Source organism: Musca autumnalis, unplaced genomic scaffold, assembly GCF_047663935.1.
Source record: "Musca autumnalis isolate F117 unplaced genomic scaffold, ASM4766393v1 scaffold_1, whole genome shotgun sequence".
In the NCBI taxonomy this organism is placed as follows: domain Eukaryota; kingdom Metazoa; phylum Arthropoda; class Insecta; order Diptera; family Muscidae; genus Musca; species Musca autumnalis.
In genome coordinates, this window is record NW_027411644.1 from 194446182 (window position 1) to 194470868 (window position 24687).

The window sequence follows — 24687 nt, forward strand, 5'->3', positions numbered from 1 at the left end:
AAAGGCTTCCAAAAAAACCCGCCCCACATTACGACACCTGCAGATTTCACGAATTTTTAAGCAAACTCGTGATACAAAATTTATATATTTTATATACGACATAATTATTGTGTTTGATTCGTTTTTGGTAATTGGCTGGGGGTATATCGCCTTCAGCACAGTTGACTGATACCTTCTCACTTGTTTTTTACATGTTTACTTCTTATTTTCTTAATTATTTCTGTTTGAAAAGAAAAACATTGTTCCCCTATTTTATTCCAACATAACCCACTGTCCAGCGAGTGTTAAATACTCGCCACCAACAACAACGCCACCATTTGACCGTTTATCTCAAAAAACATTTGTTTTATTAAATCAATGATTGTGCGGTTGTGGCGTGGCGCTCATTGCCTGGCCCACTGCTCTACTCTCGTTTTTACTCTGTTCTCCGGTCTATTCTTCTTCTCTTCTCTTGTGTCTACTGAATAGACTCTTGTCTCAATTAACACTTGTTGATATTGTTTTGGGGGGATTTACTCGTGTATTGTTTGCCTGTGGTTCGGTCGGTGGCACTGGAACATTTCCCCACTGGGCGAAGAAGATTTGAAAGAGTGTATGGGGCTATTTGGTGAGCAGTAGTAGTACGGCGATAGCTTTCGTATAGACCGAAACATCCGTAAACAGATTCTCCAGCAGTGACACGGCGTGTTCAAAACAAAATCAAAATACCGAACCAGACAAAAAAAACCCGAATAAAGAAATTAAATAAATAATAACGCAAAAAACAACAACAGCAATTGTGCAATTGTTGAATGTTAATAGTGTGTTTTTGTTCTGGGTTGTTGTTGGCAAACGTTAAAAAAATAATAACAAAATTGTATTGTTTTGTGGAAAAATTAAAAAAAAAAATAACAAAATTACAAACAATAAGTTACCAAAGCAAATAAAAATTCATATTGTCATATCTCAAAGATATACAAGGTGTATCTTGTAAATTAAACAAGAAAACAGTGATAATTGTTTGTGTATTTTAAACAGGTGAATAAAAAAAACAACGTCACCCAACAAATTCACTGTGAACGAAGTGTTGTGTCTTCTTCGTAAGTGGTAAACTAAAAAAATTGAATATTCAAATTGATTAAAAAAACAACCAAGTCAGAAAACCAGTCCTTCAAAATCGTATGTTAAATACACACCAATCAAAACAAAAAAATATAGAGAAAAATCAAAGTTCTTGTCGACGAATTGTGGATAGTTCTGATTTCTTGTTTATCTGAAAAAAAAAAACGGAATATTAAAACCAATTTCAAAGGTGATTATCATTTATTAGTGGTCTTGGTGATCTATTCAAATCTTGTATGTAAATACAAAAATATAAAGAGTTAATATAGTGTGTAAACAATTACATCATTAATACTAAATGCATATACACATATACGTATGTATGTATTTAAACATTCATCGATAAGAATAAATACTTAATAGTTGTTTAATAGCTGCAATCAGCCGTACCAATTGTGGATCAGTACTGCTATAGATATTTATTTATAAACAAAATATATTTTTCATTACTGTTGGAATCAGGCCTCCCGTTATAGAACTGTGGCTCGGTGAACTTTGGCGACATGTTACAGCAGTCTTAAGGCCCAACATTTATTTTTAGACCTTTCACCATAAATAAGGGGGAGAGATTTTGATATAGCTCCCACATAAACATTTGCGGCCAATTTCATGTATTTGATGCACCAAACCCGCTACCCAGCAAAATGTTCGATGCCAAGGATGATATTGAATCATGGGTGCAAGTGATCTGGCATGTCATTTTTTGGACATTTTCACTCATGAATTTTATATGAGCGTGACCACCATAAGATGACTTTCATTTTCGGATCTTAAGATGACATTCATTGTCCAATGCTTTGACATGTCGTGAAAATGACCCTTTGGCATGAAATGTTCATGTCTTGTTTGGAAAATGGAAAATTCTGTATTGAAATATGAACTAATTTATCAGCAATTAGTACTTGGATACCAGAGACCTTCACCAAGGAATCCATGGTATGACCAGGAGTGTCGTGCTGCTACCGAAGGGAAAAATGCGGCATATAGGGCTACTTTACAATCAGTAACAACGCGTAGCGCACGAGAGAGGTATCGGGAGAAAAGGAGAGAGGAGAAACGTCTTTTCCGCAGGAAAAAGAGAGAGATGGAAAAGCGGGAGTGTGAACAAATCGAGATGTACAGGAGACAGAATGAAGTCCGAAAATTCTACCAAAGAGTGAAACATCAAACTGATGGCTTTGGAACTGGCACATCCTCCTGTAGAGACCAGCAAGGTAATCTGGTAACTGATACAGATAGTGTGCTAAGGATATGGAAAGAGCATTTTTCCAAACTGTTGGTATCCAATAGTAGCGGAGTCGACGAAGATACCACAGATCCAATCCAAGAAGACGGTATTGAATGTATACCACCCGGCCAAGATGAGGTAAAGACAGCAATAAACCGGCTGAAGAATAATAAGGCAGCAGGAGCTGATGGCCTACCAGCCGAGCTGTTTAAAACCGGAGGCAACACGCTGATAAGGTGTATGCATCAGCTAGTTAGCTCCATCTGGCGAAGAGCGCGTACCCGACGATTGGAACCTGAGCATTCTGTGTCCCGTCCATAAGAAAGGAGATAAGACTTTATGCTCCAACTACAGGGGCATAAGTCTTCCCCTATCGCATACAAGATAGTGTCAGGGATATTGTGCGAACGACTAAAGCCCATGGTCAACAAAATAATTGGACCATACCAATGCGGCTTTAGACCTGGAAAGTCCACCATTGACCAGATATTTACCCTGCGCCAAATCCTGGAGAAGACCCAAGAGATGCAGATCGACACCTACCACCTTTTTGTCGATTATAAAGCAGCCTTCGACAGCCCGCTACGTTTAAAGGTATTCCAAGCAATGTCTGAATTTGGTATCCCCGCAAAGCTCATTCGGCTTTGTAAAATGACTCTAACTGACACAAGATCTTCAGTTAAAATAGGAAAGAACCTCTCCGAGGAGTTTTGTACCAAAAGAGGTTTCAGGCAAGGAGACAGCCTTTCGTGTGACCTTTTCAACATCCTGCTAGAAAAGGTTATACGAGAGGCAAACGTCAAAAGAAGTGGCACAATCTACACCAATAGCCACATGTTACTTGCTTATGCTGATGATATAGACATCATGGGACGATCAGTAAAAGAAGTCACCGATACCTTTATGAAGGTCGAAGAAGAATCTGCTAAAGTGGGTCTGGCGGTAAACGGCGAGAAGATCAAGCTGATGGTGTCGACGCGCAATGCGTCCGTTGAGATCGAAAGATATTATTGTTCGAAAGATATTATTCACCCCTTTAAAAGGAAGAAGGATCAATAGAAATCCGTTGTGAAAGGAGAAGATATGCCAGTTTAAATTTTAAAATTTAAGAAACTCAGATTTTCACTACTTTTACCGTAATAAAAAAAAGAAGTGACCCAAACGAACTAAAGGCATTTTTCGTTGTCCATGGATCCCAGCACGATAGAATTTTGCATCAGAACGCTTGAATATTTTTCTAGTCAACTTTTGTAGCACAGTGCCATTTATCGACATTTTCCGAAAAGTTTGCATCTTCTCAAGGCCAAAACTGCCTGAAGGAGCGTTCCAATGCTTTTGCGATGTATTAGAGAATTCCTAATCAATCTCTTGGCTACAATTTTTGTATTTGCATTGCATGGAAAATCTCAATGGTTTAGCCGTTATATGCCAAAATGTCCAAAAAACGTGGATAAAAAACTTAAAGTCAAAATCGGGAGGCTCGATTTTCGCGGTATACCTATGGTCTAGTGGACTTTTTTGCTCAGTTCAATCCCAGGAATCAGAAACGCGAAGGGCTCATTAAGGTTTTCAAATCGCCCCGGCTTTTTTTGTTTTGGGAAGAAATAATGTCGCTACTTGTAGGGATGTACAAATCGACTTGTTTGTTTGTAATGATTCAAATGCTGATGAAAAAATCAGAAAATAGCCTGAAAGTTACAAAAAACCCAATGACACCGTGAGTAGTAGTTGGAGCGCAAGATAACTCTCGAACGGATCTGCCGATTCGGTCCAAAATTTGGCTTTCGTAATATTTTGTCCAAACTTAGTTCAAGTTCAAAGATGGATTATATCGGTCCACTCCTTCCGGTTCCTCCCCCACAAAAGTTCGAAAATTTTCGGAAAATTTGTGCGTACGATAACTCATGAAGGGAGTAACGGATTTGGTCCATACTTTGCACATTATGAAGTTTCTACCAGACCTAGATGAGGTTCCAATATGGACTCAATCGGTCCACTCCATCGGGTACCTCCCACAAAAAATTTCGGAAAAGTTCAGTTTAGGACCTGCTCTCGAATCGCCTTGGTTTTTGTTGTAACATCTTGTATTCACTGTCCCCTATACGAAGGTACAAGTTTCCTCAGGGGCAAGTCCATACTTCCTGAAAAAATAGCCTGAAAGTTGAAAAACAAACCCTATGACACCATGTTTATGGGTGGAAGCGCAAGATAATTCTCGAACGGATATGCCGATTCCGGCCAAAATTTGGCCTTCGTAATATTGTTTCCAAACTTAGTTTAAGTTTGTAGATAAGCCATATCGGTCCACTCCTTCAGGTACCTACCCCACAAATGTTCAAAAATATTCAGAAAAATTGTGCGCACGATAACTCTTGATGGGAGTGACCGATTTGGTCCATACTTTACACATTCTCATAATATCTACCAGATATAGATCAGGTTAGAATATGGACTATATTTGTCCACTCCATCCCGTACCTCCCACACAAAATTTTGGATAAGTTCACTATAAGACCTGCTATTAAATCACTTTGATTTTTGTTGAAGCAACTTACATTCGCTGCCTCAATTACGATAGTAAAAGTTGTTTCAGGGGCATGTCCATACTTCTTGAGAAAACAGCCCGAAGGGTGTAAAAACCAACTATGGCACCCTTTAAGTACCTTTTCCGCAAATTTTTTGAACTTTAATCTTAATCAACATTTTTGTCGGTTCATACGACCAAAATTTTGAAACCACTTAAATACATAATTTTTTTTTGTGAAAAAAGTGTTTCAATTTGCACAGGCTGAGGGTATATCTCTGTCGGCAAAGCCGACTGATACTTTTTTACTTGTTTTGATGAATTTTTTTCCTTTTTTTCGAGTTGGTACATAAAAGTAATATGAGACTTGGTTCTAGATGAAAAGCGTCAAAAGAAGAAAAGTTCTACACAAAATTTCATTATGAGTTTCAGAATAAACCATATATCTAGGTATACCAATTTCTTACGCAAATTAGATTACAAATTTATACCTTTTAGGATGAAAAAATTTAGGATAATAAATGACAAATACAGTTAGGATATAGCCATTTATGTCAATTTCTAGGGTAAATCCCCAAATGTCACAAAAAAAGTAGTTACTGTCATCATTTTATTATTTTGGACCAAGTTACTAAAAATACGCAATTTTACGAAGTCCGATTTCTATATTTTTCTATATTTTTCAAATATATGTATATTCTTCACAAATATTACAAAGGCTGTTTACATGGAGCGCACAACATCTTCTGTATAAATTTATAACGAAAACCAATCAATAAAATATTTATAGTGTCAAATTACAACGACAATCTGGATAAAAATTGTAAAATATGGCCTAAACCCTATATCAAAAACAAGGGCTGCTAAGAATGTTATATGTTATGGTTACAGATTTCTTTTATTCAGAGACTCATAGTGAAATTTGATTTAGAACATTTTGTTCTTTAACAATATCCCCAAAAAGTGAAGGATTTTGTTAGATTTTGATCCACGATGGAATTATTTAAAATTAACAGTCCAAAATTAAAACAAATGATCTCATCCTAAAATGTATAAATTTGTAATCTAATTTTCTTAAGAAAATAGTATATACATACCTTCTTTTGACGCTTTTCACCTAGAACCAAGTTTCATATTACTTTCATGTACCAACTCGAAAAAAGAAGGAAAAAATGTCATCAAAACAATTGGTAAATATTTTCATGTTTTTTCAGCAAAATTGATACTGATATTTTCATGATATGTAATGTAACTGGACATTAATTTCTTTGGTGACCCATAGTGAAATTTGACGAAGAATATTTTTGTCTTTGACGTTATCTCTATATAATTACGTTTTGAGCGACAATTTTGAATAAACTCAGATGAAGTCCGACTTTAACCCTAAAATGTGTTTTTAATTTTTAGAGATTCCTGGCGATTAGATAATATTTACAGATTTGCTATATTCTAAGACCTATAGTAAAATTTTATGACGAAAAATTTTGTAGAATATTTGGATTTGATATGATCACATTTTGAAAGAGTTTTTGAAAGATTTTCGAAAAAAGGACCAAAAAGACCCCTTTGGTGAACCGCATGAGGATTAAAATTTTTAACAAAGTATTCCCCACATCCTCCTCTGTAAAGTTGTCAAAGACATTATATACAGTCGAAATCGCTTATAACGTCAGTGAAGGGACCGACGGAATTTGTCGTTATAAGCGATTTCGACTGTACCTAGAATACAAGGTATCCAAGATATCCCAACTCGAATATTTCGAAAAAATTAGAAATGGGCGGAACTTATCCCGTCTACTTTGATTACTTTCAGATGTAAACATTAAAAACGCCGATACACGTGTCTCACATTTTTAACTTTACTTTCATAATCTACTCAGTTTTCCTTGTATTTTTTTGTCGCACAGTGTTATCAATACAAGTGGGAGTTATCCTACGAGTAATTTAAAGTGTCACAATTGGTTGGAAGAAATTAATTCCTTGAAATAAATAAATCACAAGTGTCATCAATCCTATGGCGCTCAAACTTAGTGTTGTTCCTAATTTAATTCTCTCCTTTAAAGGGGAGATTAGGCTCAGGAGTGTTAGAGTATATACATTTTTTAAATGTGACCTACGTAGCAGTACTTACAGTCGGAAAGGATATAAGAGGAGCGTTATCATCTGCACTATACCTTATAAACTCCTTCACAGCACAGAACGAACTGAGAACGCATTCGTATATCCTGTATTTAAATATTTAATTAAAGTTAATAAAATTATACGGGTATGTTCTTGGACACACATCACCTCTCACTTCACGCCTCAAGCATTTTGTTTACCCCATTTTCGCTTATTTTTCGAGTATTTTATGGACGGACTACGGTGTACTCTTCATTTTAAATACTCTAATGAATCATAGCCCAAATAAATTCGCAACAAATTTTAGTAAATGGGGTGAGCAAAATGCTTGAGGCGTGAAGTGAAAGGTGAAGTGTGTCTCAGAACATACCCGATAGTCATTCTTTATATTTTATCTTAGTTGGGGTAGCGAAGCGCACCGGGTTCAGCTAGTATAAAGTATATTTATTCTTGATCAGTATAAAATTCTAAGTCAATATAACCATGGCTGTACGCCCATTTGTCTGTTGAAATCAAGATACAGCTCGTAATTTTTAAGACAAAGCTTATTTGGTATAGACGATTTTTGTACATTTGGACGTTTGATATTGAAAATGGGTTATATCTGTCCACGTTTTGATACAGCCCCCATAGAACGATAGCTCCCGATTTACGGTATTTTGCAGGTTGTGGGCTCAATATCCCACCGAAATGACTGAAATTTGGTATTTAATCGTCGTTGGGAGTATAAAATATTCCACCTGAAATTTGTCGGTATAGGTCCACGTTTTCAAATAGCCCCCATAGAACGGTACCACCCAATTTTCAGTATTTTGCACCGAAACGGCTGAAATTTTGTATTTAATCGTCGTTGGGAGTATAAAATATTTCACCGGCAATTTGTAGATATAGGTTCACGTTTTCACGTTCTAGGGGGCTATCATAGAACGGTACCTCCTTCTATTCTACTCTTCGTTAGGGGTATAACACTTCTCACCTGAAATTTTTTGATATATATCCACGTTTTCATATAGCCCTCACAGAACTGTACCTCCCGATTTTCAACATTTTAAAGGTTGTGTTAATTTACCAATATCTTCACGAAAAATTTGCATTTTCACAAGACCAAAACTGCCTGAAGGAGCATTCCAATGATTTTGTGATGTACCAGAGAGTTCTTAACTATTGTCTTGACTACAATTTTTATCTTAGTATTGCATCGAAAACCTCAATCGTTTGGATGTTATAGGCCAAAATATTAAAAAAAACGTGACAAAAGATGGTGAAGTTTCTACATTTTCGACTTTTTGACGATGAAAAAGAAGTTTTTTCTAGGGAATTGTAGCCCGAGACAATAGCTACAACATTACTTTTGAAAATAAGTTAAAATTACAAATAGTTTATGAAATATCAGACCAAGAAAATTTTGCAAATTTTCCACAACAAAAAAACTGCAAGTCAAAATGTGGAAGCCCGATTTTCACCGCAGACGTATGGTCTAGTTGACTTTTTTGCGCAGTACAATTCCAAGAATCAGAAACGCCAAGCGCCTTAAAATGTTTAAATCGCTCCATCCTAATGTACATAGATAGTTGTACCTTGACTTTCAGCAACTAATATTATCAAGCTATTAATCGCTGACATAAATTCACGCAATAAATCTTTATGATGCCGTTAAGAAGCATCATTCTATTACAACAAGTGCAAATGACAACTTTCAATAAATTGTTTTAATTTAAATATTTGATTTATGCATTTATTAGACCGGCTACAAATTAGTTCTTTATCTAACGTTCCGGTAAGGAATGGAACAAAGTTGAAGATTAAAGTTCACGTGAATGTAAAAATGACGATTGACGTTAGTTGACACATTTTGCATTTTAATTCATATATGTAAATAATTAGTTTTAGATGACAAACGCTTCTGAGTTTATAATGAAGATGTTACAAAACTAGGGGTCGTTATTCAAAGTTACTTTGTTTTTGCTATTGTTTTGATATTAATGGCAATGTTTGGTACAAAATGACATGGGACTTTCATCTCAGCGGCCAGTAGAAGCGATATAATAATGATATGTGTCTTGAAATACGATGGAAATACAGGAAATACGAAGGATTGGGAAAGGCGTCACAACAACACCTAAAGGTGACGCACTGTATTATAGCTGCCATGACGTAAAGCATGAGTTTGGTTGCGGATTCGTAGTTAGTCGGAGGCTAAAGCATCTGGTATCAAGCTTCACCCCAGTGAATGAAGGCTTGCTGCAATTCGAATAAAAGCTAAATTCTTCAACATCAGCTTTATTTGCGCTCATGCTCCCACAGAAGAAAAGGGCGAACAGACCAAAAATATATTTTACGAGCACTTGGAAGAAACTTATGACCGTTGCCCTGCCCATGACATTAAAATCATTCCAAATTGCCAAAATTGGAAAGGAGAATATCTTTGGCCAAACAGTCGGGAAATTCAGTCTCCACAGTGAAACATCTGACAATGGTATGAGGCTGATATACTTTGCAGCTGCAAAAAACATGGTAGTTAGCAGTACCAGATTTAATCATCTCGGTATTCATAAGGGCATCTGGCTGTCTCCAGATCAGAAAACAAGAAATCAAATTGATCATGTTGTGATAGATGGAAGACATTCATCGAGCGTATTGGATGTACGATCGTTCCAAGGCGTAAACATTGATTCGGACCACTACCTTGTTGCAGCAAAGGTACGCAACGTAGCAAACAAAGTACGAACAGACACAACACGAAAGTTAGACATCGGCAAGCTGCAATCACAACAGATAGCCACAGCATATTCCACTCAACTAGCCCAATTGCTTAATCAAAGCACTCCTCATCCCGATAACATATCAGCGCAATGGCAAATCATTGCCCACTCCATGCAAACAGCCGCAAAATCCATACTTGGATACCAGAGACCTCCACCAAGGATCCATGGTATGATCAGGAGTGTCGTGCTGCTACCGAAGAGAAAAATGCAGCATATAGGGCTACTTTACAATCCGTAGCAACGCGTAGCGCACGAGAGAGATACCAGGAGAAAAGGAGAGAGGAGAAACGTCTTTTCCGCTGGAAAAAGAGAGAGATGGAAAAGCGGGAGTGTGAAAAAATCGAGATGTACAAGAGCCAGAATGAAGTCCGAAAATTCTACCAAAGAGTCAAGCATCAAACTGATGGCTTTGGTACAGGCACATCCTCCTGTAGAGACCAGCAAGGTATTTTGGTAACTGATACAGATAGTGTACTCAGGATATGGAAAGAACATTTTTCAAAACTGTTGGTATCAAATAGCAGCGAAGACGACGAAGATACCGCAGTCCCAATCCCAGAAGATGGTATTGAATGTATACCGCCCAGCCAAGATGGGGTAAAGACAGCAATAAATCTGCTGAAGAATAATAAGGCAGCAGGAGCCGATGGCTTACCAGCCGAGCTGTTCAAAACCGGAGGCGACACGCTGATAAGGTGTATTCATCAGCAAGTTAGCACCATCTGGCAGTAAGAACGAGTACCCGACGATTGGAACCTGAGTATCCTGTGCCCCGTCCACAAGAAGGGAGATAAGACTGTATGCTCTAACTATAGGGATATTGTGCGAACGACTAAAACCTATGGTCAACGAGATAATTGGACCATACCAATGCGGCTTTAGACCTGGCAAGTCCACTATTGACCAGATATTTACCCTGCGGCAAATCTTGGAGAAGACCCAAGAAATGCAGATCGACACCTACCACCTTTTTGTCGATTATAAAGCAGCCTTCGACAGCCCGCTGCGTTCAAAGGTATTCCAAGCCATGTCTGAATTTGGTATCCCCGCAAAGCTCATCCGGCTTTGTAAAATGACTTTAACTGTCACGAGGTCCTCAGTTGAAATAGGAAAGAACCTCTCCGAAGAGTTTGGTACCAGAAGAGGTTTCAGACAAGGAGACAGCCTTTCGTGTGATCTCTTCAACATCCTGCTGGAAAAGGTTATACGAGAGGAAACGTCAAAACAAGTGGCACAATCTACACCAATAGTCACATGTTACTTGCTTATGCTGATGATATAGACATCATGGGCCGATCAGTAAAAGAAGTAACTGATACCTTTATAAAGGTCGAAGGAGAATCGACTAAGTGGGTCTGCCGGTAAACGGTGAGAAGACCAAGTTGATGATGTCGACGCGCAATGCGTCCATTGAGCTCGGACCGACTGTGGAAGTTGGTTCCTATAGTATTGAGGTAAGTAAGCAGTTTAAAAACAAAGCCACATCTCGTCAAACAAAAATAACGCTCTACAAAACACTGATACTACCCGTGCTGATGTATGGCTCCGAAGCCTGGGTACTTGCGCAAGCAGACATGGCAGTGCTTGGTGTGTTTGAGAGGAAAATTCTTCGAAAGATCTACGGACCAATCTGCGTTGACGGTGAATATCGACGTCGCATGAACCACGAGCTGTATCTGCTATACAACGACATCAATATTGTTAAACGTATCGAGCGATTGCGTTGGCTAGGCCGTATCATAAGAATGAGAGATGATGAACACGCTAAAAAGGCTTATAAACACGCACCGCTTGGCGGTGCACGCAGAATTGGCAGGCCAAGGAATAGATGGCGCAAACAAGTGGATGATGAGATGAAAAGTCGCGGTATTCCAGAGTGCGAAGCAACAAATAGAGAGAATTGGAGATCTTTTCTTAGTTCGGCCTATGGAACAAATGTTCTGTAATGGGCCACCTAAGTAAGTAAGTAAGTAAGTCTTGAAAATACCCGGCAAGGACTATGAGTGCCAATGATTTCTTATAAAGAATTCTTATCTGGAAACAAGTTATTTCGCCGGAGTAAACAAATTGGAAATTCATGAGAACCCCTCTAACATGGTTGGATAAATATTTAACTTCTTAAGGGGTTAAGCGGATATAAAATTGAATAAACTTTAGAACCGCATATACATATGAAACATTACATAGGATAATCAAACGCACAAGAATGTCAAATATTCTAGTTATCATTGCAGAGGATGAATCTCAATGAGAAGCTGTTCTTGTTGCGGCTGGAGTTGCATAAGCCTGGCATAACTTTGATCGCACGCTCACTGCTCTGGTTGCTTCAGGAAATGCTGATTGTAGATTTATATATTTCCAGAGCTACAGATATTTCTTCAAAATCTTCAGTGCGAAACAATTGACGACTGAACTAATGATCAGCTAATGAGTAAGAAAGTAATGAAGAGATGTTACGCAACTTGTTCCAGGTTTCAGACACCAGAATAAACGCAAGAAGAGCAGGAATGGGGCGAGAGTTCCAGCGCGCATTTCAGATGTTTTGGAACTGCTTAAAATTTACAAAGGGGATCTCACTCCTCTCAGTGAAATGACGGAAGAGAAATTGCATGTAGTCTCTGCAATAATGCAGCAACACTGCATGTTTTGAATGATAGCTTTGCTCAAATATCGCCTTATTGACAGTGTGACCCTCTATATTTGTCGGTCATCCATGTACATGGTTTTTGGAAACGAAAAATTTCAACTGATATAATTCGAGTGCGAGGCAAATAGCTCAAATTACAAACTACAAAAATTGTCAAAATGAGGATAAATCGTCATATTCGACAACACTGGTGGTTTGACCTTTCGTTTCGAACATGTGCTGCACTCGCACTACAATGCCTTTCATTTAACTGGTTGTTGTTGTTGTTGTAACAGTGTTTATTATTATGTTTGTATGATCGTTCTTCTGTTCAATCTGGCTCTGGGTTTATCTCCAGTTCCAGGAAAGTTGCTGCTTCGATGGGATGTAACCACAGATCCACTGGAGTTAGATGAGTAGGTTTCGCTGGGCAGTTGAAACGGGCAGATTTCTTGCACAGCGCGGTCGATTTCCGCCCAATAAGAATGCAATATCCCGAGCGTAGTTGAGCCAAAAGTATTCTAGTTTGTCGTGGCAGCTGACGCTCCTCAGCTGCAATAGATGGGTGATGTGTTTCGAGGACTTTATTCACACTATATTTGCTTATGGCCTTAGCAACTGCATACGTAAAACAACATTGTTCCACAACATCCCATACGGGACAAGGGAGACTTCTCTCAACTGCATACGTGTGAATACTATTTAAACCTGCTTGATATGCCTGTTGATCTAGGGGTTCTCTCCTATATTGTTGGACCTCCCTCTCTAGAGCATGAATATCCTTCCTGATATGCCTGAATGTGTCGGGCCTAGGCAGCAGATGTGTTGGGATGGCTCTCACGGTAACACCCAAGCAAGTACTGCAACGAAAGCATCTCATTGTGTTGCTTTACTGGAAGAATCTTTGCCTCCTCATGTAGATGGTCCACTGAAGACTTGAGGAGGCACCCTGTTGCTGTTCTCAGGGCGGCATTCTGGCAGGTTTGATTTTTTTTCCAATTCGTATCACATAATCCCGGGGACCCAACTAGCGCCGCATAGCTTACCACAGACCGACCTATCGCGTTATATGTGGTCAACAAGGTTTCTTTACCTGCACCCCATGTGCTGCCGGCTAGGGACTTGAGGACCTTGTTCCAACTTTTCAGTTTGTCGAGATAGCTGTGAGGTGTACGCACAACGTGAAAGTAGTGTCGAATGTGACCCCTAAAATATTGTGGCAGTTTGTGGTCGGAATTCTGCTACCGTCGCACAGTGGAAAAAAGTACCGATTTAGCGCGCCAAAAGTAAAAGTCTATGTTTTATTGTATGTTTGTCCATAAATTCGATATGAACAGCTATAGATTGACAATTTTACTTCATTTATTAATATATTTGGTAAATTTGTATTTTTACCGTAGAATGGTACCTATCGATTTTCGGTATTTTAAAGATTTCTACCACATTATCCAACCGAAACGGCTAGGATTTGGTATTTAGTCTCCGTGGGGGTTATGCATACACTACTATAAACATTTTCGGTATAGGACCATGTTTTCATATAGCATAGACCGGTACCACCGATTTCGGTAATTTTGGAGGTTTTAGCCATATTATCCAACCGATATAGTTGAAAGTTAACATTTAGTCTTCGTTGGTGGTATAAAATATTCCGACGGAGAATTTTCGGCACAGGTACACGCATTGATATGGCCCCCATAGAAAGGTACCACTCTAATTTCAGCATTTTTACATAAAAAATGATATTAATAAAAATAGTAATAAAATAAAATGTTGCAGTTTGTTGCAGCTAAAATTTTACAAATTAGTTAACAACTATGTGTACTAAAAATAAAATAAAAAATCTACGCGCCATCCCGCGACACTCCTTAGTAATAGCTTTACCAAAGTGCTCAATTTGGAAAAAAATCGGATGTCACATGTTTTAAGTGTAAAATCCGAGTTGCAATAAATAACATCTATTATTCAACATTTTTTAAATCACCTGCTTCACGAAATGTTAAATTCAATAAAGCTTTAAAATTACTTTGTAGGAATAGTGCATGCGACGATCACAAATTTACTACTAAACTATATTATGAAAACTAAATAAACTATATTATGAAAACTAGTTCAAAAAATTTCAACCAAAAACGGACCGTTATTCCGCTTAGACTGATTCAAAACAAATTATTTTAAATTCCGTTGCATTCTGTGGACACCTTAGATTAATACTGCAACAATCATTTTTAAATTGGCGTATGTGATTTTTTTGACTTTTGGCGCGCTAGATCGGTATTTTTTTCCACTGTACGTCGACCACGACATTCAATTCTCTTCCAAACTGCGCTGTCCATGTGGTGAACAGAGTGGCTGTTGATTTTGTGGCGGAAATCTGCATATTCCGCGAATGGAAAAAGTTAGTAAGATCGGTTAAATAGTTGTTCAGTCTCTCACAGATGTCATCAGGATAGGTACCTGACGCCAGGATTGCGCAATCATCCACATACGTTACGATCTCGATGCCGTCTGGAGGGGGCGGAATACAGGAGAGGTTGAGGTTAAACAGTTCCGGAGATATCACCCCACCTTGGAGAACTCCCTATTTCACTCTACGGGGTTTTGGACTTCTTGTTCCTGAATTCCACGTACGATTGGCGTCCACACATATAATTGACTATCCAACGTTTCAAGCTTGGCTGGAGGGTTGTCTGCTCAATGTCCTCAAACGTGGAGTGCCTGACTGCTTTTCATAAGTCAAGCGCCACCATCACTGTTCTATCGCACGGCCGTCTCTGGTTGAGTCATTGACAAATATGTGTGGTAATGCCGTGCAGCGCAGTTATCGTGCTGCTTACGGAATCCATGCTGATGATCGGCACTTGGTAGCTATTTCTGATAGTGGGGAGGACTAAGGCCTCAATGGTGTTTGCTACGGGCGACAAAAGCGAAATCGGCCTGTACGATTCACTTTTGCTGGCATCCTTGCCGGGCTTCCGTAGTGGGACCACTCTGCCCATTTTCCAGACTTCGGGAACAATTAGGGTGGATAGCGACAAGTTGAGAACTTTAGTGAGATACTCCACTCCCGGCTCATCCAGCAGCTTCAGGATTACCATGGAGATTTCATCAGGGCCCAACGCTTTGGATGATTTAGCGTTGGAATTGGCAACATCATCCATTGTAAGCTGTGGTGGTTCCTCCTCTGCATGAAGAGATCTGATGCGACGTAATACTCTTCTCTTCGCCCTGTCATTCTCGGGGTGCTCGACAAACTGTCGATTGAAATAACTTGCGCACCTCTTCCGGTCAGTCAACGTAATGTCGCCAAACGTGACTGAGGTCCTATCTTCCCTTCTTCCAGGGTTCGAGAGTGACTTAACCGTTGCCCACAATTCACCTATACCGGCTTCAATATTGCAACTCTTCAGATGATTTAACCACTTGTTGCGCTTATGCTCGCCGACCAGCCTGTTAACTACTAGTGTCAGCTCCCTGACTCTGGGGTATTTGGGGTTGGTTCGACGAAACTCATCACGCTCATTTGCTAATCCCGTCGCCTCTGCTGGGAAGTTTGGTCTTACTTCGGGTATTCGACCAGCAGGGATATGGCGAACATCAGAAGGATTGGGCAGTCATTTGTACATATGTATATGTCATTTAGCTAGTATTCACCCTTGTTGTATCTACGACAATCATCATTAAATCATCTGAAGAATTTCAACATTGAAGCGGGAATAAGTGAATTGTGGGCAACAGTTAAGTCTCATTCGAACCCTGGAAAGAAGAAAGATAGGAGCTTAGCCACGTTTAGCGACGTTAAGGTAACTGATACGAAGACATGCACTAGTTATTTTAATCGACAGTTGTTGAGCACCCTTGGTTGACAGGGCGAAAAGAGAAGTGCTACGTCGCATTAGATCTCTTTCTCCCGTGGATGAACCACCACAATTTACAATGGATGAATATCATCAGGAACGCTAAACCATCCAAAGCGTTGGAACCTGATGGAAGCTCCAATAGTAATACTGAAACAGCAGAACCTAAGTTCTCAATTTGTCCCTAGACCAGAGACGCGCTTCTTTGCAAAGACAGTATAGTGAGGGCGCCCACTGAGTTGCTTTTGCATTTGCTTCTATCTCTCACTTACAGTGTAAGTGAATGAAAACAAACAATAAACATCATGTGGTTGTTGTTTTCTTCACTCATACATACACTCATACTAAAACATTGATGGATATTCTTGGGCGACGCACAATGGTTCAAGAATCGATTTTCCTGGCCAAAAATCAAAATTTTGTTTTGTCACAGATATTTAATTTCTATATGGGATTCGATAGTAAACATACTGAAACTAATTAAACCAAAAAATTAGTTAAAAATAGTGGAAGGTGCGGGCGTGGGGTGCCCCTAAAGACGAACATTTTTCCCATGTTTGAGAAATACGCAATTTTTGAAAACTTCTGGAAAAATGAATAGCTATTTCTCAGAAACTATAACATATATTGCGTTCGCTGTTCTTTTGTTAGGTAGGTAGGCTTGTGGCCTTTAAAAATAGGTTTAATAAATTACAGTAGCGTTTACACAACATGAGCTATTTTATTTTTCCTCAGGTACTAAATTTTATGAAATTCCAAATTCAGTGGACTAGAACTTTTGTGGAACAACTTGGAACAATGTTCTGTTTTCACAGAAATATGTCTGAGAGTCTCCTCTTTCAGTCCATATATACTTTTATTCCAGTCCCGTTCCGTCCGTTTAACACTTTTTTAAATTTATTGAAATTACATGGGTAAAAATGTGTGTGTTTTCCATACCATTTCCACATGAATTACAGCTTTTTTACACAAATTAATTTTTTTTGAGTATATGAGTTTTTATATGAGTTATATACGTTTTATGAAAAGAAGAAGCATTTTATTTGAATTTTTGAAAAAATTTAAATTTTTTGTACTTTTTTTCTCGTGAAAAATTTGTGAAAAAAATTTTTTAAATTTTTTTTCGAAAATTTTTTTAGTTTTTTTTGGTATTTTTATAGTTTATTAATTGGCGTTTGACCATCTTTAATATATAAGAAGATATAAAAAACACAAAAAACACTGATATATTGATGAAAAATAGTAAAAATATTCAAAAGTTTAACTTTGACCTTGAATTTCTCTGCAACTAACAGACCGAATTTGACCGGAAAGCTGATTGTGTTATCTGTCTAACAAAAAAAAATTGTGAAAATATCTATTTTGACCAGGAAAAAACGATTCTGAACCACTGTGCGACGCTGCCCTAGACACCCATATCGTTCCTTAAGTCTGGAAAATTGGTAGGTTGGTCCCGCTACTGAAGCCCGTAACAATGACTCTTAAGGCTTTATTCCTTCCCAGCGTCTGAAATAGCTATTTAGTTGCCGATCATCAACATGGGTTCCATAAACAGCACGGCAAGAATCTCCATGCTAAATTAGCATTGCTAATGCTGAAAAAGCTGGATGTGCGGGACTCGAGTATCTCACCAAATTTCTCAACCTGTCGCTAGCCACTCCCATCGTTTCTGAAGTCTTGAAAAAGAGCAGGGTTGTCCCGCTACTAAAACCAGGCAAGAATGCCTGCAAGTTCGAATCGTAAAGACTTAATTCGATTTTGTCGTCCGTAGTAGCAAAGACTATTGAGGCTTTATTCCTCACGCCAAAATAGCTATGCAGCATGGATTCCGCAAGGTGATGGTAACAAAATTCCGACCACAAACTATTCCAAGATTCTAGGGGTCACATTCGGCAACCTGTTCACGTTTTCCGCGTATGCCACAGCTACATATATGCGGCAATCTTAGATGTAGGAACAAGTCACTAGCCAGCAGCACTTAGGTGGATATAACGAAACCATTTCGACCACCATAAAAATTGGAAAATATGACCTTTTATGCCGAATAATTTTTTGGGCATTACTTCTAATGGCAAATGAGAATTTTTGTTATTTCCCATTACACTGTGAACCGAAATTTTGGGGGGGGTAGAAAATTCCTATTGGAGATGAAAGCCCTTGGTAAGTATATACAGAACCCCGAAGGACAGATTCGCCGGGAGCCGAACTTTCGCGATATGGCGTGATCGACCTTCAAACCTGTAAACCAGTTTTTTACTTCAAATCGTACTGAGTACGTTTATGCTAAACATATCAAACTTTCCAATGAAAATGTCAAATGGCGCCTGGCAGCAGCTAGTATTGTCTATGCTCGAAATTTTTTGATTAGGCCTCGAAGGCCACTCCTTCGAGTACATCCCACACAATTTTTCAAAAATTTTGCCACAAGTGCAGATTAGGGACTCTTGTCAGATCGGTATGAAATTGTGTGCAACAGGTTGTGCTCACCGCTCTCTTCACGACGGTTGATTTTTTTCGGGGGTAAGTCCATACTTCCTGCGATAATGTCTCAAAAGCTATAAATAAACCTACCCGCGCCAACTCTAATGAACATGAACCTTTAAGAATTGAGTATCCGATTTGGTCGAAACATTGCACATCCGAAAATATCTTCCAAACGTACATATATCAATTTCCAATAAGGAAAACATCTGCGGGTACCTCCTCCACAAAGGTTCAACTTTTATGCTTAAATGCAGATTATGATCTGTTAGAGTATCGTTTGAAAATGTTTACAAAAAGTACTTCATGTGGTCCTGTTTACGGCAATGTGATGTTTTTCGTGGACAAATCAATGCTTCCCGACGTAATGGTCCAGAAGCTCTAAAAACTAACTAAAATCCTGATACGACCGTTAACTATCGAAATGAGTGATTGACATTGGTCCAACCTTTGCGCATCGTAATATCATGTTCGAACAAGGACTATATCGGTCCACCTCTTGGGGTACCACACAAAATTTTTTCGCTAATTTGCAATTTAGGGACGTGTCTGGGATCCTTTCGAAATGTTTACAGCAGGTAGTCATTGCGGGTCATATAATTTGTATCGTGATCAAATCAATACTGACTGAGATAATTACCCTAAAGTCAAACATTTAGACATTCTAAGACTTTGTTTAGGATAGATAGTTCTCGTGGTACTTATTACAACAGTAAAGTTTGCTTCTTTTCATTACGTCACGGGCTGAGGGTATATCATTGTCGACTGGAACGACTAATACTTTTTTTACTTGGTTTATATAAAATCTATTTTATAAAAGAACAGCAACAAAATGCACCAACTTTTTAAAATATCGAAAAACATATGTAAACGTTACAAATGACATCGTATCAGCTTATCGCTAAACGAAAAGAATATTCATTCAACTTCTCGGAAAACTAATTTGGACGTTGACAAACAAAACCGATTGTAAATCGTCGCAACCACAAATGTTTATCGTTCACATTGGCCATTAATATTTGATGAGAGTGGTGCTAACTTTGGGGTAGGTAGAAGGGTGTCGTCGTATGAATCGATGATATCAATACCCCGTATTGGAATGAGAATTCGAAATCTGAGTGGACACAAGATTTTTATAGATACATATGTATATACATATGTATTTATATTCCGGAGAGAAAACACTTGATAAAGATGAGAAATTAGAGAGTACATGTTAGAAAAACGTCTACTTCTCCCTTCATATCTCTAAAATTCAGACCAACAACAATAACCTAGCCCAAGCAGCACTCTCTCGTGTCCGCTGTATAGAAGACGACGATCAATAATCGTTGTGCATTACATTTCTTTTGTTGTTATTGTTCTAACAAACAAAAAATAAAAATATAGTAAAAAACAAATAATTGATAAAATGCAAAAAAATTTAAAGACATACATACATACATATATGTACGTATGTACTTTTATGTGTATTTACGTGTTGAGGTATGTGCTACTAATAGTTAAATACGAATAGATGGTGCCCGCATATTCATTAGGCACTGAGTTTCAATAAAAATACAAGCATTAAGCTTTTTTATAAAAACTAATAAAAAAGAATCAGTCACCTTTGCCGACACCCTGTGTGCATTGAAATTTTCATTATGGATAGATCGAATACAGGCTATACAACTAAAATCCATTTTCACAAAAATTAGGTATCTGGTCAGTTTCAGAATTTCGCGTCACTTTTGGGACGTATTAACTTGAACTCGGTGAACTACTAATTTTTCAATGCACCTCTTAGGTCATAACAGCTCAACTCGAAACAGAAAAATAACGAAATTTGTGGGTATTGTGGCCGTTTCGAAAAAATGGCTAATAAAGTTTTGCTTATAAATGTGATTAGGTTTGAAGCGAAAAAGCTTTGCAGACGAGGTAGCTGAAGGAATGGACCGATATAACCCATTTTGAAAGTAATCTTATTTTGAGAGTCATTCCTTTCGATAGATATTGCGCCCACCAGTCATTTCAGTTAGATAGCATGGATTTTCCAACGATAAACATAATATCGCTGTAAACAGGACCACAAGAAGTATTTTTGGTAAAAATTTGCAAACGATCCTCGAACAGCTCCAAAATTGCACTCAAGCTAAAAATGTTGAACTTTTGTGAGAGAAAAGACCCGAAGATGTTTTTCAATATAGAACTTCTAGGAACTTGATGTACTTTTGGAAACATTTTTATAACGTGGGAATTTCTTGCAAATTCGGATACATAATTCGTAAGGATTATTTAGAGCTTTTGCGACATTGTCTCAGAAAGTATGAACTTACGTCCGAACAAGTGAAAAAGTATCAATCGGCATTGCCGACAGAGATATTTATACCCTCAGCCTATGTGAATTGAAACTTTCACCGACAGACAGACCGAATGTATTAAGGGTCTTTTCAGAATGTGTTCGCCCTTTTTGGACATTTGAAATTGCCGACAAAAATGTTAGGCTTAAAGTTCAAAAGTGTTGCGAAGGAAGTACTTAATGGAGTGGACCGACATAGTCCATTATGGATGTGGATCTTATTTTGGGAGTCATATCTTTTCGATAGATATCGCGCCCACTAGTCATTTCAATGGGTCATCGTATAACTTTCGGACCAGTATGCCAGGAAGCATGGACGAAAAACATAATATCGCTGTTAACAGGACCACAACGAACAGCATCGATATTCATTTCCAAAGGATCTTCGAACAGACCCTAAACTACACTCAGGCAAAAATGTTGAAGTTTTGTGGGGAAGGTACCATAAGGAGAGGACCGATATGGTTCATTTTAGAAGTTAAACTAAATTTGGACAAAATGTTAGGAGATCCAAAGTTTGGACCAAATTGGTTGCCCCGTTCAAGAGATATCGTGCATACAGTTTTAGTGAAATTTTATAAATATTGGCGGAAAGTACCGGGAGTTGTCGACTCGAACTGAGTTTGGACAAAATATGACGAAGGCCAAAGTTCGGACCAAATCGGTTGATCAGTTCAAGAGTTATCGTGCTCTCTAGCCACTACATATGGTGCTATAGGGGTTTTTACACCTTTCAGGCTGTTTTCTCAAGAAGTATGGAATTGCCCCTGAAAAAACTTTTACCGTCGTAATTGAGGCAGCGAATGCAAGTTGCTTCAACAAAAATCGAAGTGATTCGAGAGCAGGTCTTAAAGTGATCTTATCGAAAATTGTTTGGGAGATACCCGAAAGAGTGGAGAAGTATAGTCCATATCCAAACCTGATCTATATTAAATTGGTCACTCCTTTCAAAAGTTATCGTGCGCACAATTATTCCCAACATTTTTGAACTTTTTTGGGGGAGGTACCTGAAGGAATGGACCGATATGGCTTATCTTCGAACTATAACTAAGTTTGGACAAAATATTACGAAGGCCAAATTTTGGACCGAATCGACAGATCTCTTCGAGAGTTATCTTGCGCTCCACTCGCACTCGGTGTCACAGGGTTTTTTGCACCTTTCAGGCTATTTTCTCAGGAAGTATGGACGTGCCCCTGATGAAAGTTGTACCCTCGTAGGGAGGGTAGTGAATACAAGTTGTTACAACAAGAGAGCAGGTCCTAAACTGAACTATTCCGAAATTTTGTGTGTGAGGTACCTCACCTAAGTCTGGTAGAAATTTCACGATGGGCAAAGTATGGACCAAAGAGTAATCGTGCGAACATTTTCGAACTTTTGTGGGGGAGTTACCGGAAGGAGTGGACTGATATAACCCATCTTCGAACTTAAACTAAGTTTGGACGAAATATTACGAAAGCCAAATTTTGAACCGAATCGGTTGATCCGTTCGAGAGATATTGTACGCTCCAGCCAGACAGACGGACGGACATGGCTAAATCAACTAAAAATTGTCTGAAACGGATTTCGTCCAAACAAACTTGGGGTCTAAAACCAATGAGTCACATATTGCCCGTATGAAAGTTTATATACCCTCGTTAGTATAAATGCTGAGGGTATAAAGACTGTAGCGTCGCAAAAAGGGATCGCAAGCACAACCTGCTGCAAAAAAGTTCAGAGATGAGTTTCTAAATTCCACTTGTGCCAAAAATGCTGAAATTTTGTGTGGGATATATCAAAAGTAGTGGACCGAAATAGTCCATATTCCAATTTGATATATGTACGGAAGAAATCAAAATAGGGTTAGTCGTATCAAAGTGTATATAGCCTCGTTAGCCTAAAGTCTGAGGATATAAAAACGACACTAGACATGTCCCTAAACTGTTTTGAAAATGTTTAAATTTTGGGTGGCGGGTATCCGAACCTATGGATCTATAGTCCATATTGGTACTTTATTTACCAACCCAATTCGTAAGTTTTCGTGCTCAGCTGGCTTTTTGGGACATTATCTCAGAAAGTATGGACTTACCCCCGCATTCCATGACGATCCGAGAAGTGTTCTAAAACTGCACTTGTGCCAAAAATTTTGAAATTGTGTGGGACGTACCCGAAGTTGTGAAGTGACATAGTCCATATTCGAAGCTGATCTATGTTTGGACGAAATATTGCGAGGAACAGATTTTGGACCAAAACGATTGAACACCACGAAAAAAGTTGAAACTTTTATGACAGATGTAGCCAAAGAAGTGGACCGAACTTGATCTATATTCGGACAAAATATTTCGAGCCCCAAATTTTAAATCGGTTGATCCGAACAAAATGATATGAACAAAATGTGCCTCACCGAAATAATTGTTTTAGATTCAAAGAGTTGATTTAGCAATGTCCGTCCTTTAGTCTATTTGGCTGGTGAATTCGGTCCAACATTTAACATTGTTCCACAACATCCCATACGGGACTAGGGAGACTTCTCTCATATCAATGAGTGCACCCCGGTTCATATTCAGCTCAATGATATGGGACCTACTGTTTATCGCCGAGTCCGAACGGCGTGTGGAGAAGTTTTTCAAGGCTGAAATACTCAGTAAATGGCGCCAACATTACTGAGGGGTATTTTGCCACCGTTGAAAAATGTTTGATGTTGCTTGGCCGGGGAATCAAACCCCCGACCTTCTGCGTGCAAGGCGGGCGTGCATACCATTGCACCACGGTGGCACCCCAACATTTAGGTTTCGTAATATTTTATTCAAACTTAGTTTAAGTTCGAAGATAATCAACATCGGTTCACGGGAACCTCCCACATAAAATATCACAACTTTTCACTAAAAGGACGATAACTCTCGAAAGCAGAACCGATTTGGTCCATACTGTGCACGTCGTAACATTGCTACCAGACATATGTAGATAAGGTTCGAATATGGACTATATCGATCCACTCATTCGAGTACCTCCCACACAAATTTTCGTAAATGTGCAGTTTAAGACATGCTCTTGAATCGCTTTTATTTTTTTAAGAACTATTCGCTGTCCCCATTACGACGGAACAAGTTTTTTTTCAGGGGCAAGTCCATACTTTCTGAGAAAATGGCCCGAAGGCTGTAAAAACCTCTACGGTCACCATGTGTTGTAGCTGGTGCACACTACAACTTTCGAATTGGATTCTTCATGGGTGCAAACTTTGCATATCGACATATTTCTGCCCATCGTAGACAAAGTTCGAAGATGGTCCACTCCGTTCGGTACCTTCCCCACTTACGTTCAAAATTATTTGGTATAATCGTATACGCGATATTTTTTGAACAAAGCAACCTTTCAACATTTTTGTTTAAATGCAGTTTAAGGTCTTTTCTGGGATCCGTTGGGAAATTTTACCTAAGGCACTCCTTGTGGTCCTGGCAGCCACCGTCGTGCAGTGGTAAGTACGTCCGCCTTGCACTCAATCCCCGTCCAAAACATCCAAATTTTCGGCGTTGGCAAATCTGTCAGTGTAATGCTGGCTTACATTTCCTAAGTATTTCAGCCATGAAAAACTTCTCTACAAAGTGGTATAGTAAAACACGCCGTTTGGACTCGGCGATAAAAAGTAGGTCCAATATAATTTAGCCAATA

General features: G+C 38.7%; 1 protein-coding gene across 4 annotated transcripts in view; it reads left to right on the forward strand.

The window, feature by feature from the left end:
- Window positions 1–518: 518 nt before the first annotated feature.
- cnc (NFE2 like bZIP transcription factor cap-n-collar) overlaps window positions 519–24687 on the forward strand; it is a 258184-nt gene continuing 234015 nt past the window's right edge. The window contains exon 1 of one of the 4 annotated variants that reach the window (XM_073959460.1): window positions 519–607. The gene's annotated coding sequence lies outside the window, so the exon portion shown is untranslated. Of the gene's footprint in view, window positions 1292–24687 lie in introns of all 4 variants that reach the window. The other 3 variants (XM_073959457.1, XM_073959458.1, XM_073959459.1) reach the window with 3 other exon arrangements.